Source organism: Lygodium microphyllum, chromosome 8, assembly GCF_053477565.2.
Source record: "Lygodium microphyllum isolate KBCC chromosome 8, Lygodium_microphyllum_v1.1.10, whole genome shotgun sequence".
Classification (NCBI taxonomy): Eukaryota; Viridiplantae; Streptophyta; class Polypodiopsida; order Schizaeales; family Lygodiaceae; genus Lygodium; species Lygodium microphyllum.
The window spans coordinates 30,741,089-30,756,942 of record NC_141142.1 but is presented as its reverse complement, the minus strand read 5'-3'; the positions used below and the strand labels follow the sequence as shown (position 1 = coordinate 30,756,942).

The following is a 15,854-nucleotide window of genomic DNA, read 5'->3' as shown; positions in this document are numbered from 1 at the left end:
TATATATTCTGTCTATATATAGCGCCCCAAGTCCCCTCTATATATTCCTATCATGTGTGCTCATTTAACACACTTCTGGGGTTCCACTTTTGGTGTCTCATATCTCTATTCTCTCCTCTCTTCCTTTCGTCTCTCGTCTTCCTCGCTGTTTCCAACATGGTATCAGAGCTTGCACCTATGTACTCCTTTTTTAAAAAAAAACACCTTCACATCATATCCGTTGTGCTTCCATATCCAAGTTCTTGTTTTAGGCTTTGGGACCTCTGTCTCAACAACCGCAGCCTGTGCACAGACCCCCATTGATCTAGCCCCCCTCGATTGTCTCTGATTTTTGGAAGGGAGGCCCTGGATGAGCAATTGCAAGTGCGTGCCAGTGTTGTCAGCTGCTAGCATAGACAAGTGAGCAGAGAGGAGCGAGAAGCTGATTGTTGTAGTTGGCTCGATCGCTTCTGCTTCCCTTGCTATGCCGGCTGCTGCAGATGCAGTAGGCTGTGGGATTGCAGGTGAGGAAAGAAGCCATGGTTCGGAGGGACTTCGATGGGACCGGATCGAAGATGTCGCAAGCCTCCGCCCCACTGCCTTGTTCCTTTGTATGAGGACTGCGGCTTTCTTTTCTTTCCGCCGCTCCCCTCACACAACAGCATTGCTCTCACCTCATCTCTGCCCACACTTTGCACGGGCCTTCCCCGTGTAGCTGTTCGAGCTGTTACCAAGGGTCTGATTAAGGCACGTGCTATTGTTGATGTTGCACCAACATGGGCTGGTCCAATGCCTATAGTCTTTGGAAGAGGGCCTGAAATGGAAACCAGGTATGGTTATTGCGGGGCTCGTTGCAATCTCCTGGGCTTGGCTGGATGATGTACAATTTCATGGTTAGCAGTCCCAAAAACATCCAGACTGGATGATGTACAATTTCACGGTTAGCAATCCCAAAAACATCCAGACATAGTACCTCTCTTATGTTTATGTTGATCCACACAATGTAACACCATCTTTATTGGAGAGTAGGCTTGCCTTAACCAAGCGTGAAGGTGCACGCTATGCACCTGTTGCTTTCTTGACAGGATTGCTTGACCTTGTGCAAACAAGAGAGGAGTTTCTTGCTCTTTTTGCAAATCTGGAAGGAAAAGTCCCTGCATTGATCTTGTCAGCAAACAAAGCTCCAAAGTGATCCAAAGCAGAGATGGAAGCTTTGCAAGGGGCCAAGGGTATCTCCATGTGAAAATATCCTGTGCCCTGCTTCCTCAAGAAGAATACCTAGATCTTGTTTCAAATGAGCTGAATGGATTTCTGAGTGCTCTATTGTAATCTGAGCTCAGTTGATGGCTGTGTTTTGTCTCTGAATGGGGATGCATGTCAATGTATGTAAGAATTCAAGGTAAAAATACATTGTTTAAAATGCAAATATTTGACAAGACTTGTAAATCATTTTGACCGGTCTCAACAAGGATGAGTAGAGCAAAGTTTCAAGACATTTCTTCAGCTCTGTTGACAATGTAATTAGTTGATTTGTCCTGAAGCTGATGGCCTAGTGGCCAATAGTTGGCTCATATTGTGACATTCTGGGTTTTAAGTCTCCCTATGTGTATCACTTGGTTGGGCATCTATGTCCTCACATTGTGTTCATATTCGGGCTCTTGCTCACTTGAACATTCAGTGGTCCTCCTTGGCAGGGTCACCAAGGAGGAGAGTCCTACTGCAATCAAGCTCTACTGTTCATTTGGCTTGTGAGCTATCCTATGTGTACATGGAAAAATGTTGGTGTGGCTCGCTCTACTGTTCATTTGGCTTGTGAGCTATCTTATTTGTACATGGAAAAATGTTGGTGTGGCTCTTGCCTGCCATTGATGAGCGTTTATATTCTAGCTGATGACACATTATTTCATTTATATTCTTTCCAATTGATAAGGGTCTATATTTCAACTGATGACACATTATTTTGTTTATATTCTTTCTAGCTGATGAGGGTCTATATTCCAGCTGATGACACATTATTTCGTTTAAATTATTTCCAGCTGATGAGGGTCTATATTCTAGCTAATGACACATTATTTCATTTATATTCTTTCCAGCTGATAAGCATCTATATTCCAGTTGATGACAAATTGTTTTATTTATATTCTGTTCATGGAGCCCCACATGTGTTATGTTGTCTATAGAGCGACGTCGCGAATCGTCTCTATAGATCTTGTGTTGTTCTAATGTCACTGTAACGTTTTTCTTTAAGTTTTGATGTGACAGATATATTGCTTACATCCCAAGTTCAGTTGAAGGAATTTCTTGGAGATTTTATCTTTTGCAGTGATGTTGTTTATCCTTATTTTACATGTTGTATATTTAGAAGTGATAAAGCTCTTTTGATGCCTCTACATAGACTATTGTAATTCAAGAGTGATGTAGCTCCTTCTCTGTTTTGATGTTGTAATTCACAAGTGATGTAGCTCCTTTGATGCCTATAAGTTCAACTTTGTAATTTTATATTTTTAATATTAATATAATGGTAGGCCTATATAGAGCTGTGGATTTTTCCCTTGAGCCCCCAAGCGTTTTTTCATCCATAGTAAGGGAACTTTATTTGAGCGGGGGTGTTAGCTATATATAGTCTGTTCATATATAGCACCCCAGGTCCCCTCTATATATTCCTATCATGTGTGCTCAGTTGACACACTTCTAGGGTTCCACTTTCGATGTCTCATATCTCTCTTCTCTCGACTCTTCCTTCCGTCTCTTGTCTTCCTCGCAGTTTCCAACATCCATGAGATCATCTACCCTAGGGATTTGATATCTATACTTAACAATGATCTTATTTAGGGAACGATAGTCAATGCACATCCTATAAATATTATTTTTTTTCTTGACTAAAAAGATAGGTGTACCAAAAGGAGAACTACTGGGCCTAATGAGTCCTCGGATCAATAGTTCTTCAACTTGTGCTTGGATTTGTTTTTGCTCAATCTAGTTGTGTCTATAAGGTGCTTTACATGGTGGTTGAGAACCAGGGATTAAATCTTTTTTATGGTCTTTAGGAAGTGTAAGTAGTAAACCAAGGGGTAAATTAGCAATAAAACAATCTTTAAATTGTGAAAGAAATTGTGGATGCCTAGGATGCATCTGATTTTCCTTAGCTTCAATTTCATTCACCCACACTAAGTATGATTTGCTACCTTTTCTCAATGCACGTTTAGCGTGTGTGTGACTAAGCAAGGGAAAATTATCAAAGGTGTGTGTTCCATGTAATGTGTTGTTTTCTGTTAGAATGAATTTTCATAGAATGTGTGGAATAATCTATGTCAGGATTATATTTGTGACGCCAAGGCATTCCTAAAATGATATCAGTAACTTGCAAAGGCACTACCAAGAAATTTCTACGATCAATTGTAACAATTCTAAATTTTATCACGCGTGAAAAGGGGTTTGGGATAATTCATTTTTATTAGATTAAGGCAAAAAAAAATTATTACTCCCTCCTTCCCCCAGCCGACTATCGAGCTGGGGGGGAGGGAGGGAAGCATGGGATGCCAAGCTCCTTGCTGGAGCTTGGAACAAGGAGGATTCATGCACAATGACACAAAGGAGAGGGAGGATCCCCCTCCCCTCCCCTATTTAAGCCTTGCACTGCTACCGCTAGGGAAAGGAAGGAAGAAGAAAAGAATAGCCACCATGCCACATGCTGAGTGCAAGGGGGGAGAGCCGAATTTGGCCACCTGCTCTATAAAAGCCTGGGGGAAAGAGTACGTGGGGAGCCGACGCTCTGAGAGGGAGAGGTTGAGGCACTCATTGCCGCCGAGGCCATGACGGCATCATCTCTGCCATCAGTCCGCAGTCCGTTTGTCACATCGCCGCCCGAGCCGCCATTGGTCCCCTCCTTACACGTAGCAAGGAAGCTTCCTGGGAGGGGAAGCTTCTAAGGGGATCCTTAAGGCCCTTTTTCCCCTAAGCCCCCTTCCCATGGATGGGACCCCCCCCCCCCCCCCACCCCATGCTTAAGCCACCTTAGGCCCCACTCCCCTTGGCCTCAGAAACCACTAACCCCCACCCCATGCTTAAGCCACCTTAGCCCCATTCCCCTTGGCCTCAAAAACCACTAACCTCCACCCCGTGCTTAAGCCACCTTAGCCCCCACTCCCCTTGGCCTCAAAAACCACTAACCCCCCCCCCCCCCCCCCCCCCCCCCCCGTGCTTAAATTTATAAGTCCCATCTTGTGTTTTTTTTACACCCCGTGTTTCACCCCCCCTCGTGTCCTTTTTTTTTCTTACACACCCTTTTTCCCCCTGTGCTATAAGCCCTTCACCCTTCACCTTTCCCCTTTTACCCTTTCACCCCCAGTTTTAAACCCCTAAGCCTTTTCCTAACCGTGTCCTACAAAACCTCTCCAAGAATCCCCCTTCCTATACCCTTCACTCCTGTGCCCAAAGATCTCCCAAGGCCCCTTCATATGTTTTGGAAACCACACTCACACACACCCTTTTCACCGTGTATAAATCCCTATAGGGCCTTTTCTTTAGGCTTTGTAAACCTTGCCCTCTCGAAGAAATTAAGACCTTAAAGGTCTTATTACCCCCTTCTCGTGGTTAATCCCTTAACGATTCCTTGCCTTGATAAAGGGAAGAAGAGCATTGAAGTGACGGTGGAATTTCGAAAAGAAGTGTAAAGCTACTTCCACGTCGAAGGACTACAGCTACAATGCCGCCTAAAAAAGTCCAAGGAGTAGCTGTGGGAGGGTCATCTCCCGGTATCCATGTGGATATCTCACCCCAAAACCAGGTTTTTCCTTCTTAATTTTATATCGGTTTTAATTCAATCATGCAAGAAGAATTGTTAGGGATAAGATATATATTTTGTTACGATGAAGGAATTTAGTTTAATTAAACATGCAAAATAAATAAAGTATAAATATGGTTTTCCTTCAAAAAGTATTATGCATTGAAACAAATTATGAGCAAGATTATTTACCCACTAAAGTAGTATACTTCGGTTAAGTCTGGAAGATATAAATTGCATCTTTCACTATTAACGCCTATTTCTTTTTGCAACAAATCATCATGGAAAGTGCAAATCATGAAAGGATTCTTGCGATGCTTAAACTCTAGGAAGTTGTCATTGCTAACTGCATAACTTAGCAAGGGAAGGATTGCTTATTTAGCATGAGTTTGTTCGCAAAGAAAAAGGAATGAAGTATAAGATTGAAAAGTCAATTGAGACGTAGATAACAAATCATACGGAAGTAACCTCGAAATAACCTTCTAGAGTTAACTAAATTAAAAATGCTGCAAAATATTCGTTGGGAATGAAGTAAAATTCCAAGAAACATCTATACCTTAAATACCTGTCCACATTCTCTGAATATAGGGCCAGTAAATTGTAACCAGAAAATAAGAACTATGGTTTATCCCTAAGAAAATAATAAAGCTAGGAAACCCTAGGTCCGACAAACGTTAGCTTAAAGAAACTGAAAAGGGATTGTTCCATAGCTCCATTACCGCATAGTACGATGCACGACTTGCCCGGCAAGTAGGAAGTCATATGGTCTTGTGATTGATTCACAAGAGGAAAGGTTAAATACCCTCAACAAGGATGGCGGATCCTTACGCAAGTTATCTTGCAAAAGGATGTATTCTTTGATATCCTTCTAAGTAAGGAGGGTTAAAAACCGGAAACTAAAGTATCCAATGAACTTTAGGGTTGACCAAATTGGGTTAATAGGGTATGCCCAAACCCAGAATATAAAGGATCTTGCCAGGTTGCAAGGCACCCCAAATCAAGTGCTAAATGCATTCAAAAGGAAGGATTCCTTCCTGAGCAGTTTGCCAACAACAAGATCGATTAATGGAAATGTTTGTGCTTGCTAGAGATTTTAGAGCACTGTTTGATTTATTAATTAAAAATTAAATGAATATCTATACTTCAGGTTGAAGGCCTGAAGGAGAGGCAGCTTTAGTTACCCCCGACTGTCTACCTGACCCTAACCAAGGGGGTTGTGACCACGTCGGGAACGTGGACTGAACCCGCCACGAGAGTCTCTCCATTGAGCGCTACTTGGTGCAGGAGGATGGTTGGGTGCCAGGGGGGGCTCTGGCTGTAAATCCCTCACCTTCGGGGCCCTGCACAAGAGGCTAACGTGACTTGGGATTGGATCTTGGGGCCTGCATACTAGTCTACGGGCAGAAACTTGGAATAGTGATCCCTGTGGATTGCTGGATAGCCTTCGGGTGGTTTATGGACAAGCAGAACTCCTTGTATTTCAAAGATAAATATGATGATATGTTAATAAAGAACTTGTCTGATATTGTTTTTTTATGTCACGTGATAAGATTACGTGAAGGAATCAGTGCTTAAATGATTAATTAAAGAAGCTGATTGATACATGTCCAATTAATGTGTTAGATAATTACATAACTAAAACAAACTGAGGAAAGTGCAAAGGATGGGCCATGGGTCGGTTGGGTGGTCCTGGTTGGCCGAGAACTTTTCTCAAATCTCAAAGAACAGCGCGATGATTGTCAAAGGACTCAAACAATGAAAGCATTGACCTAGAGTTATGTCTTAACCGATTTACGTTGTTTTAAGGGAACGGAATGGGACTATGCCTTATGGCACAGAGGTTGAGCTTTACATCCCTCTTGTTTCCCATTCTCCTTGAACCAAGTGCAGCATGAATCCGCTTCGGACCTGGCGTTTCTGCGTAAAGTAGTTCGCTTGGGTCCGATGCTAGTTGCTGTTAGGAAAGGACCAATAAGGAAAACCCTGATTCCGGTCGATCCTAAGTGGGAACGGCTAGAATACTTCTGCTACGTGGCAGATGCGGAAATCCCTAGATCGCAAATCACGTAACATTCCATGGGAGTGCCGGGTGGAGCTTTCTAGACATCCTTTCCGATGGACTGCTAAGACGTGTCCTGGATGATACTAGTGGACACGTTACAGTTGGTATCAGAGCTGACCAACAACGGAATTGTTTTTATGAAATCATAATAAGATGAAGTAAAGTAAATGTTGATGTCCAAATATTTCCTTACCTTCAATGCTATCTTGCAGAATTACGAAGCGTGGAACAAGTTCTTGGTGCAATGCATTCTCCGCATTATCGACAAAGGGTTGAGATGATGAACATCCTAGAGCAAATCTATAATCCATCACCCTTGTACATGGAACGAAGATGGATGGGTGCCTTAGGAATCTACTATATAGCCGCCCACCAGTTTGCTTATCTACGAGCCAACCTAAAGAGGATCAAGTGGTTGGAAGACCTGAAAATCGTAAAGCTGCTCATTTTTGTAGAAGCTCATGTAAACTCAACTTTACATATTCGAGGATGGAGAGTTGAGATGAACTCATATATATATGAGGAAGTAACCCATGTAATCCCCGCCACCAACAAGATTAAAGTGTTGGGCCACCATGAGAAGTATGGATTCCAACGGAAAGGATATCCTGAACTTCCAATGACTTATCGATTCCTGAAGATCCATGACCCAAAACCCTACTATTACATAGTTCCTGTAGATAAATGCAATACAACGTTGTTCTCCCCAAACTAAATGTAAAAATAGGCTTATCATCATATAAAACATTGTATTCGAAAGGGCTATGCCCATATAAATACAAATAAAGACTTCTTTTATCAATGTCTGGGTGTGTATAAGAGTTGATAAAAAGTTAAATAGCTACATTGTTTATGAGATAGCTGAATTAAAGATGTAATATAAGCTAACATCAAATATCGTATAATAACGTTAAGAAAACCTTTATTCAGGCACAACCCCAGGTACAGGTTCCTAATTCACCTCCTACATCAAGTACTGCTGTGATCCAGAAGAAGAAGTTCCTTCTCAAGTAGATTAAGCCACCGGAGTTTGACGGGAGAGGCAGATTGGTTCAAGATGATGTTGAAATTTGGATGGAATCCATGGAGGATTACTTCGAAGCAACCGGTACTGCACCCGCCAATCAGGCTATGCTCGGCAAGTTAAAACTCACCGGCGAAGCCAGACTTTGGTGGAAGCAATGGTGCAAGGATCAAGGGATTGCAGAGGGAACCGTTACTTGGGAGAAGATGAAGAAAGCCATGCAGGAAAGATACTTACCACCTGCATATCACACGCATAAAATGAACGAGTTCTACGAGCTAAAATAGCTAGGACTCACTCTTGACACATACTACTCTAAGTTTGTCTCACTTTTAAAGTATGCACCATAGATGGACATGACATAGCAGGTGTCCAAATTTTGTGCGGGTTTAAATCCACCAGTAAATACTCGTCTCGAATCTATGCGTCCATCAAATCTTCAGGATGCACTCATTCGAGCGGCGCTAATAATTCAGGAGGTGCAAGCTAGACCAAGGGGTAACAAAACTTGGTCTTATAATGACCCAAAAAGAGGAACATTCAAACCTCAAATGAAGAGAATTCAAGGTCATAATCAGGGACAAAGAAAGAAAGCAAGGACGAATAATATCAACAACTTTGTTCCTACTCAAAGTAATGGCCGAAACCTCTGTTGTTTCCACTGCAATGAAACCGGTCACTTCAAGAGGCAATGTCCCAGGCTCGGCAGAGGACATCGCCAAGCACCTTTCCAAGGATTAGGCCATGGTCAAGGAGCCGCTACCCGAGGAAGAGGAAGAACCGCCTGCATTGCCAATAGGCAAATGTGCGAAGAAGGGGAAGAAGAAGATCTGACCATGGAGGCGGATTTCGAAAGAGCGATAGTCCATACCGCTTTACACAAAAAAGGGTCGAATCGCCAGTTCTCCGTGATTCAGACACTGTCAGACTATCAAGGTAAAGGTTTCAAGACCTTGATTGATTGTGGCAGTACACATTCCTTTATCTCACCAGCATGTGCAAAAAGATTAGGAATAGACACAGTAGAAGCACCTACCCTGCTTGTGGAATTGGCAAGTGGTCGTGAGGTTACTTGTACCAGGAAAACTGCTAAGGTGGAATTCTTTCTGGGAGGAAAGAAGACTTCGGTTAAATTCAGAGTCATGAATTTAGGTATCCATGAGTGTCTACTCGAAATGGATTGGCTTAAGCCTAACGATGCCCACATTCACTGTGGAAAGGGTAAAGTTTCCTTTCGAAACTCTGAAAGGGAATTAGTCACAACTCAAGGCGAGGCTGGGGTGCTGAGAATCAAATTGGCCAAATTATCTCGGATCATAAAAGGAGTCAGAAAAGGATTACCTTTTTACTTGATCAAACTCAACAAATTACATCAAAAGCAAGAGTCCCAGGAAGGACCTTCTTGGCTAAAGAAATACACTGACGTATTCCCTGAAGAGTTGACTGAACTTCCGCCTCAAAGAGAAGTGGATCATGAGATTAGGTTAGTACCTAGAGCTGCGCCAATTGCCAAGAGACCTTATAGAATGTCCATACCAGAAGCAATTGAGCTGAAGGAACAACTCAAGCAACTGTTAGATCAGGGCTACATTCGGCCTAGCAATACACCGTGGGGAGCTCCAGTACTATTCCAAAAAAAGAAAGATGGGACATTTCGACTATGTATTGATTACCAAGGGTTGAATCAATCAACAGTCAAGAACAAGTACCCTATTCCCAGAATAGATGAGCTTCTCGATCATCTTCAGGGTGCGAAGATTTTCTCCAAGATTGATCTTAGGTCGGGTTACTATCAGATAAGGATCAAGGAAGAAGATATCCCAAAGACGGCCTTTAATACAAGATATGGGCACTTTGAGTTCCTAGTTATGTCATTCGGGCTTACAAATGCACCTGCCACCTTCAATAGGTTAATGCAGAACATCTTTAGGCCATATCTTGATGATTTCGTGCTTGTCTTCTTCGATGACACTTTAGTCTATTCTAAACAGGAAGAAGATCATGAACCTCAACTTCGGATTGTCCTTGAGACAATGACCTCAACTTTAGATTGTCCTTGAGACAATGAGGTCACATAAGTTGTATGCAAAAATGAAGAAGTGTGCATTCTTCAAGCGTCAGATTGAATATCTGGGATTCATAGTATCATCAGAAGGAATATCAGTGGACCCAGCCAAGGTGAGAGATGTGCTTGAATGGCCAACACCAGTATCTGTCAAAGAAATACGCAACTTTCTTGGATTGACAGGATAGTATAGGGTCTTCATAAAAAACTATGCTTTGATTGCAGCATCTCTGACGGATTTACTAAAGAAGCAGACTTCCATTCATGGTCAACTCCTGAACAAAATAGCTTCGACAGATTGAAGCAAAGTTTGGTATCAGCACCTATTCTAAAACTTCCAAACCTCAATAAGGAGTTCGAGGTAGTAACTGATGCTAGCATTCTTGCCTTGGGGTGTGTACTTATGCAAGAAGGTCATCCAGTAGCATACTCTTCAAGGAAATTGAAGAGTCATGAAAAGAATTATGCTAGCCATAATCTGGAATTACTAACTGTCATCCATGCTCTAAAGCTCTGGAGACACTACCTATTGGGTAACAAGTTTACTCTAGTAACCAACCATAAGAGTCTCAAATGGATCTTTACCCAGAATGAGCTCAACATAAGGCAACATCGGTGGATTGAATTGTTGGAGGAATATGACTTTGAAATCAAGTACCGACCAGGGAAAGAGAATGTAGTTGCCGATGCACTTAGTCACAAGGCATTCCTAAATTCCCTAATCTTGCAGAATCCATCAACGGCCAGATCTCTAGCTATAAAAATATCTATGCCAAACAACCCTATACTTGAATTAGCTAGAGAGGAAGCATGCCATGATTTGGCCTACCAATCAATGTTAAAGGAGATCTCTATCAAGGATTAGAACCAAAAGCTGCAGGCTAAGTATCAAGAATTTTCCATTGATAATGGACTTGTCTACTATAGAACAAGGCTGTGTATACCAACAAGCCAATCACTTAAGCAGAAGATATTTTGGGAAGCTCATGATTCTCCTTTCGCAGGACATCCTGGCTATGCTAAGACTCTTAATGCAGTTAGGAAGAGCTACCATTGGGAGAGGCTCAAAGGTGACGTTCTCAAACATGTCACTGAGTGTTTGTCTTGCCAACGTATCAAAGCCGAACATGTCATGATGCCAGGGAAACTGCAACCGCTTGACATTCCCCAAATGAAATGGGAATTCATCAGTATGGATTTTGTTGTAGGCCTACCCCAAGTCTAGGGAGGCTACAACTCCATCATGGTTGTGGTGGACATGCTTACCAAGGTTGCACACCTTATTCCAGTAAAAACAAACTATAAAGCCTCCGAAATTACAAGATTGTTTATCAAAGAGATATTCAAGCTACATGGTTTACCCAGAAGAATCATTAGTGACCGAGATTCTCTCTTCACATCACACTTCTGGAGAGCTATCTTTGAAGCTATTGGGACTCAACTATGTTTTAGCACCGCCTACCATCCCCAAATGGATGGCCAAACAGAGCGAGTAAATCAAGTCATCGAGGATATGCTTAGGGCATACTGCTGTCGAGAATCGAAGAGGTGGATTCAATACTTGCCTTTGGTTGAATTTGCCTACAATGCTTCTTACCAGCAGAGCATTCAGATGACCCCTTTTCAAGCATTGTATGGTCATGACTGTCGAAGTCCCCTAAACTTTTCTGATCCAACCCTAAGGGTTGAAGCATCAAGGCAAATGTTGGAAGAGATGGATGACCAAATAAAGTCAATAAGATAGGACATCCAAGCTGCCAAGGATAGATCGAAGGCATACACGGATTTGAAGCGTCAAGATAGAATCTTCGAAGAAGGAGAAATGGTCTTCATTCGCACACGCCCTAAAAAGAGTTCTCTATCCTTAGGAGATTGCAAGAAACTAAGTCCAAGGTATTGTGGACCATACAAAATCCTCAAATGTCTAGGACCTAATGCTTATAAACTGCAACTCCTTGAGAACCTAAAAGTTCATAATATATTATCAGCCTATTGAAAAAGTATGTACCTAATCCTAACCATGTACTTGATGACCAACAAGTTGTAATGCCTAGTCAAGGAGTCTTTGAACTAAGGCCTGATAGGATCCTAGATATTAGAGAGAGACAATGAAGATCTAGAACCTTGAGAGAACGCCTCGTCCAGTGGAAAGATTATCCCTAAGAGGATGCCACTTGGGTAGATGAAGGTACTCTCAACCATCAATATCCCCAGTTAATCTCGAGATGAGGACATCTCGATTCCTCTAAGGGGGAGAGAATGTAACAAATCTAAATTTTATCATGCGTGAATAGGGCTTTGGGATAATTCATTTTTATTAGATTAAGGCAAAAAAAATTTATTACTCCCTCCTTCCTCCAGTCGAGCTGGGGGGGAGGGAGGAAAGCATGGGACACCAAGCTCCTTGATGGAGCTTGGAACAAGAAGGATTCATGCATAATGACATGAAGGAGAGGGAGGATCCCCCTCCCCTCCCCTATTTAAGCCTTGCGCTGCTGCCACTAGGGAAAGGAAGAAAGAAGAAAAGAATAGCCTCCATGCCACATGCTGAGTGAGAGGGGGGGAGAGCCGAATTTGGCCGCCTGCTGTAAAAGCTTGGGGGAAAGAGTACATGGGGAGCCGATGCTGTGAGAGGGAGAGGTTGAGGCACTCATTGTTGTCGAGGCCAGGACGGCATCATCTCTGCCATCAGCCCGTAGTCCGTCCGTCACATCGCCGCCCGAGCCACCATTGGTCCCCTCCTTACACGTAGCAACGAAGCTTCCTGGGAGGGGAAGCTTCTAACGGGCTCCTTAAGGCCCTTTTCCCCCTAAGCCCTCTTCCCATGGATGGGACCCCCCCCTACCCTGTGCTTAAGCCACCTTAGCCCCCACTCCCCTTGCCCTCAGAAACCACTAATCCCCACCCCGTGCTTAAGCCACCTTAGCCCCACTCCCCTTGGCCTCAGAAACCACTAAACCCCACCCCGTGCTTAAGCCACCTTAGCCCCACTCCCCTTGGCCTCAAAAACCACTAACCCCCACCCCGTGCTTAAGCCACCTTAGCCCCCACTCCCCTTGGCCTCAAAAACCACTAACCCCCCCCCCCCTCCCCGTGCTTAAATTTATAAGTCCCTTCTTGTGTTTTTTTGACACCCCGTGTTTCAACCCCCCTCGTGTCCTTTTTTTTCTTACATACCCTTTTTCCCCCTGTGCTATAAGCCCTTCATCCTTCACCTTTCCCCTTTTACCCTTTCACCCCTGGTTTTAAACCCCTAAGCCTTTTCCACCCCATGTCCTAAAAACCTCTCCAAGAATCCCCTTTCCTATACCCTTCACTCTTGTGCCCAAAGATCTCCCAAGGCCCCTTCATATGTTTTTGAAACCACACTCACACACACCCTTTTCACCGTGTATAAATCCCTATAGGGCCTTTTCTTTAGGCTTTGTAAACCTTGCCCTCCCAAAGAAATTAAGACCTTAAAGGCCTTATTACCCCTTCTCGTGGTTAATCCCTTAACGATTCCTTGCCTCGATAAAGAGAAGAAGGGTATTGAAGTGACAGTGGAATTCCAAAAAGAAGTCTAAATCTGCTTCCACGTTGAAGGACTACAGCTACGATGCCGCCTAAGAAAGTCCAAGGAGTAGCTGTGGGAGGGTCATCTCCCGGTATCCATGTGGATATCTCACCCCAAAACCAGGTTTTTCCTTCTTAAAATTTTATCGGTTTAATTCAATCATGCAAGATGAATTGTTAGGGATAAGATATATATTTTGTCCTAGTTATTTACGATGAAGAAATTTAGTTTAATTAAACATGCAAAATAAATTAAGTATAAACATGGTTTTCCTTCAAAAAGTATTATGCATTGAAACAAATTATGAGCAAGATTATTTACCCACTAAAGTAGTATACTTCGGTTAAGTCTGGAAGATATAAACTACATCTTGCACTATTAACCCCTATTTCTTTTTACAACAAATCAGCATGGAAAGTGCAAATCATGAAAGGATTCTTGCAATGCTTAAACTCTAGGAAGTTGTCATTGCTAACTACATAACTTAGCAAGGGAAAGATTGCTTATTTAGCACGAGTTTGTTCGCAAAGAAAAGGGAAGATTAGTTGGATTTAACCTAACCTCAAATCGATGAAGTATAAGATTGAAAAGTCAATTTACACGTAGATAACAAATCATACGGAAGTAATCTCGAAATTACCTTCTAGAGTTAACCAAATTAAAAATGCTGCGAAATATTCATTGGGAATGAAGTAAAATTCCAAGAAACATCTATACCTTAAATACCTTTCCACATTCCCTGAATATAGGGCCAGTAAATTGTAACCGAAAAATAAGAACTAGGGTTTATCCCTGAGAAAATAATAAAGCTAGGAAACCCTAGGTCCTACAAACGTCAGCTTAAAGAAACTGAAAAGGGATTGTTCCGTAACTCCATTACCGCATAGTACGATGCAAGACTTGCACGGCAAGTACAAAGTCATATGGTCTTGTGATTGATTCACAAGAGGAAAGGTTAAATACCCTCAACAAGGATGGCAGATCCTTATGCAAGTTATCTTGCAAAAGGATGTATTCTTTGATATCCTTCTAAGTAAGGAGGGTTAAAAACCGGAAACTAAAGTATCCAATGAACTTTAGGGTTGACCAAATTGGGTTAATAGGGTATGCCCTAACCCAGAATATAAAGGATCTTGCCAAGTTGCAAGGCATCCCAGATCAAGTGCTAGATGCATTCAAAAGGAAGGATTCCTTCCTGAGCAGTTTGCCAACAACAAGATCGATTAATGGAAATGTTTGTGCTTGCTAGAGATTTTAGAGCACTGTTTGATTTATTAGTTAAAACTTAAATGAATATCTATACTTCAGGTTGAAGGCCTGAAGGGAGAGGCAGCTTTAGTTACCCCCGACTGTCTTCTTGACCCTAACCAAGGGGGTTGTGACCGCGCCGGGAATGTGGACCGAACCCGCCGTGAGAGATCTCTTCGTTGAGCGCTACTTGGAGAGTAAGAGGACGCTTGGGTGCCAAGGGGGCTTTGGCCGTAAATCCCTCGCCTTCCAGGCCCTGCACAAGAGGCTAACGTGACTCGCGATTGGATCTCGGGGCCTGCATACTAGTCTACGGGTGGAAACTTGGAATAGTGATCCCTGTGGATTGCTAGATAGCCTTTGAGCGATTTATGGACAAGCCTACGGGTAGAAATCCTTGTATTTCAAAGCTAAATATGATGATATGTTAATAAAGAACTTGTCTGATATTGTTTTTTTATGTCACGTGATAAGATTACATGAAGGAATCAGTGCTTGACGGATTAATTAAAGAAGCTGATTGTTACATGTCCAATTAATGTGTTAGATAACTACATGTAAACACCCCAAACAACATAGTATGCTTAACAATTATGATATTTGCTTGTTTTCGAGATTTAATATAGAAGAGAATGAACACTTAAAGTTGAAAATGAAAATTACTCACAAAATTACAGCCATGAAAATGTAAAAGTAATGGAGACAAGATTAAGGGTTGAAGATGGGCAACCCCCCCTCGAAGGAATGTATTTCTGCTCAACCCAAGTCCCTTAGAGAAGAGCTCAGTTACAATCAACCTAAGAGTGAGAAAAAGTAATTCTCACTCTTACAAGATCATGCAAAGATGTACAAACACACATGCATTATCTATTATGCAATGATAAGAACTGATTTCTTTACAGTATGAGAGAAGAAAAAGGGAAAATCAGCCTTCTCCATCGTTGAACAGTAGTACATGGATAGGGCTTGCTTCTTGTTGCTAAAATGGAAGAAAGAGCTCGAAAAGGAGGTGCTGTAATGAATTTACAGGCTTGATGTCCTCTAAAACAGCAATGATAGAAGAGGGAATATGGAGGAATTTGATAATGGAGAAGCAGGGGATGATGATGGGGATGGATGGGGCCAGTTTCTGGCTAT

At 42.4% G+C, this 15,854-nt stretch overlaps 1 pseudogene; it reads left to right on the top strand.

Moving 5' to 3' along the window:
- The first annotated feature begins 537 nt into the window (after positions 1 to 537).
- LOC148032110 (uncharacterized) lies at positions 538 to 1,308 on the top strand (annotated as a pseudogene).
- Positions 1,309 to 15,854: the final 14,546 nt, after the last annotated feature.